This window comes from Schistocerca gregaria, unplaced genomic scaffold, assembly GCF_023897955.1.
Source record: "Schistocerca gregaria isolate iqSchGreg1 unplaced genomic scaffold, iqSchGreg1.2 ptg001032l, whole genome shotgun sequence".
Taxonomy (NCBI): domain Eukaryota; kingdom Metazoa; phylum Arthropoda; class Insecta; order Orthoptera; family Acrididae; genus Schistocerca; species Schistocerca gregaria.
Window position 1 is genome coordinate 4220 of NW_026062380.1, and position 3281 is coordinate 7500.

General features: G+C 54.3%; 1 non-coding gene across 1 annotated transcript in view; it reads left to right on the forward strand.

Annotated features, from left to right (window-relative positions):
* Window positions 1-2412: 2412 nt before the first annotated feature.
* LOC126327224 (small subunit ribosomal RNA) overlaps window positions 2413-3281 on the forward strand; it is a 1893-nt gene continuing 1024 nt past the window's right edge. Inside the window, exon 1 of the ribosomal RNA XR_007561065.1 lies at window positions 2413-3281. This exon is cut by the window's right edge and continues 1024 nt beyond it. This is a non-coding gene — a ribosomal RNA (small subunit ribosomal RNA).

Genomic DNA, 3281 nt, shown 5'->3' on the forward strand with positions numbered 1-3281 from the left:
TTACACTGCACCTTAACCTAAGTTACACTGCACCTTAACCTAAGTTACACTGCACCTTAACCTAAGTTACACTGCACCTTAACCTAAGTTACACTGCACCTTAACCTAAGTTACACTGCACCTTAACCTAAGTTACACTGCACCTTAACCTAAGTTACACTGCACCTTAACCTAAGTTACACTGCACCTTAACCTAAGTTACACTGCACCTTAACCTAAGTTACACTGCACCTTAACCTAAGTTACACTGCACCTTAACCTAAGTTACACTGCACCTTAACCTAAGTTACACTGCACCTTAACCTAAGTTACACTGCACCTTAACCTAAGTTACACTGCACCTTAACCTAAGTTACACTGCACCTTAACCTAACTTACACTGCACCTTAACCTAACTTACACTGCACCTTAACCTAACTTACACTGCACCTTAACCTAACTTACACTGCACCTTAACCTAACTTACACTGCACCTTAACCTAACTTACACTGCACCTTAACCTAACTTACACTGCACCTTAACCTAACTTACACTGCACCTTAACCTAACTTACACTGCACCTTAACCTAACTTACACTGCACCTTAACTGTCACATGTAACGTCACAGGAATGTAGCTTTGCCTAACAGCAACCCTCTGAACATAGTTCACTGCTTGGATCCTCTGGTGTCATGTGTATTTCTCGATGCCATGGTGCGTACCCTCACGTAAATGTCTTTCGAGTGTTGCGTACTTTCTACACAGTCCCGCTAACCACTGGAAGGGTGTAACGCTACAGAACGACTATCGCCCTCCCCTCCTGCCCTTCCAAGCTGGTCGGTCAGGCGTTTGTTTGTGAAATGAGCCTTGCAGCTGTTCAGTTGCATTCGGTTGTCGATGCAGTCAGTGTACGTTGTGGTACGGCCTGTGTGGACTGTCCGCTGATGTACGCGTAACCCACACTGATCATCCGTCGTTACGTACTGAGTGACATAATGTGGCACATGCTTGACCGTACACCGGCTGCGCCCTACAATGGCGAATCATAAGGGCCATATGTTGTGCACGATGCTACTTGTCTCGTCTCCCCATTACAGCGAGATTGCACTGTTTTACGCCGTACAGACATGTGGTAGGTACGGACGAAAGTATTGCATGTTGGCCCCCCTCCCTCTGCCGGGAATCAGCGTGAGCCGTCTGTTGATGTAGCGACGAGGGTTTTCCTATTTAATCGTATTGCCCCACACAACATGATACCACGGTGGACCGCGTTCCACATCTGCGACATGCTACAGAGGCCGGTTGACAGTCGACCGCGCAAGGGACATTGCACACGTGCGCGGACCATCTTCCACGTGTTCTCTCGTGTACATGCCGTAGTGTGTATGTGGGCTGATGTAGCGTGTCGTGACACATAACATGCAGGCATGCCAGAATCGTAGATTTCGCAAATGTAGATTGACGTATACGTTTGCTGCCAAAGATCCGCAAATGAACTGGAAATCAGTTGTTGAGCGGTTGTTCGCGCTGCAGGTGCATCGGTGATAGCGACGATCGGTACATCTGTGAACCGGTTGTTTCGGCGGTACCCGCCATGCCCCCGAACCTGAGTTGGCCATGTGGGTATGAAGCGATACGAGGCTGTGGCTTGGTGGGACAGTCCCCGGCCGGTGAGGGGGGGCCGCCCGGCGTGCTGGCCGCGCGCTGCGTGAGCGCACGCACTACAGCCGGCTGGTGGGGGGCGCCCAGTGGCAGGAGCGCCGGCCGACGGGCCCGGCTGGCGTCCCAGCTACGCGCCGGCGCACCCGGCGCGCGGCGCCAGGCGGCCAAAGTGGGTTCTGCCGAGCCCGGTGCGAAGCGCGGTGGACATCTGCAGTGTGCTGGTCCGATTGCGGACTGTGTGCGTTGAGGATGCGCCGCCGCCCGGCACTCGGCGTCGCGACGCCGTCTGCTGCTCGGTCGCCCCCGGCGGTTCTCGCAGGTGGTTTGTATCGCAGCTCTGCGGACGTGTTGGCGCGTGCGCTGTGCTGGGAGAGTTCGCTTCTGCACCCAAGTGGGGCTTTGCCCTTCTGTGGCGCTGGCGTTGGAGCTGCCGGTCACCGTAGGTGGCGCGTGTTGTTTCCCGCCGGCAATGCCACGACAGCACGCTCCCGGGCCTCTGTCGGCAGCGGCAAGCTCAGTTGGGAGCACGGGTGTTCGCACTGAAAGCGTCTACTCGCCTATCTCCGGGCGATTGCGCCTCTCTCGAACCCGACCAAGTACTTAGGACGGCGCTGCGCGCCGCCGGGACCTGAGAGGGTTTCGAGGTGTATCGTGCAGGGGAGCTCAGCCTCCTCCTGTTTGCAGAATAATTGAGCGGACGCTTGCGTGTTCGCGCGGGCCCTCGGGACACACTCCCGGGCGGCCGGCTGCTCAGCTCTCGTTGACGCAGCTCCCTGGTTGATCCTGCCAGTAGTCATATGCTTGTCTCAAAGATTAAGCCATGCATGTCTCAGTACAAGCCGCATTAAGGTGAAACCGCGAATGGCTCATTAAATCAGTTATGGTTCCTTAGATCGTACCCACGTTACTTGGATAACTGTGGTAATTCTAGAGCTAATACATGCAAACAGAGTCCCGACCAGAGATGGAAGGGACGCTTTTATTAGATCAAAACCAATCGGATTGGCTCGTCTGGTCCGTTTGCCTTGGTGACTCTGAATAACTTTGGGCTGATCGCACGGTCCTCGTACCGGCGACGCATCTTTCAAATGTCTGCCTTATCAACTGTCGATGGTAGGTTCTGCGCCTACCATGGTTGTAACGGGTAACGGGGAATCAGGGTTCGATTCCGGAGAGGGAGCCTGAGAAACGGCTACCACATCCAAGGAAGGCAGCAGGCGCGCAAATTACCCACTCCCGGCACGGGGAGGTAGTGACGAAAAATAACGATACGGGACTCATCCGAGGCCCCGTAATCGGAATGAGTACACTTTAAATCCTTTAACGAGTATCTATTGGAGGGCAAGTCTGGTGCCAGCAGCCGCGGTAATTCCAGCTCCAATAGCGTATATTAAAGTTGTTGCGGTTAAAAAGCTCGTAGTTGGATTTGTGTCCCACGCTGTTGGTTCACCGCCCGTCGGTGTTTAACTGGCATGTATCGTGGGACGTCCTGCCGGTGGGGCGAGCCGAAGGCGTGCTTGCGCGTCCCGAGGCGGACCCCGTTGAAATCCTACCAGGGTGCTCTTAGTTGAGTGTCTCGGTGGGCCGGCACGTTTACTTTGAACAAATTAGAGTGCTTAAAGCAGGCAAGCCCGCCTGA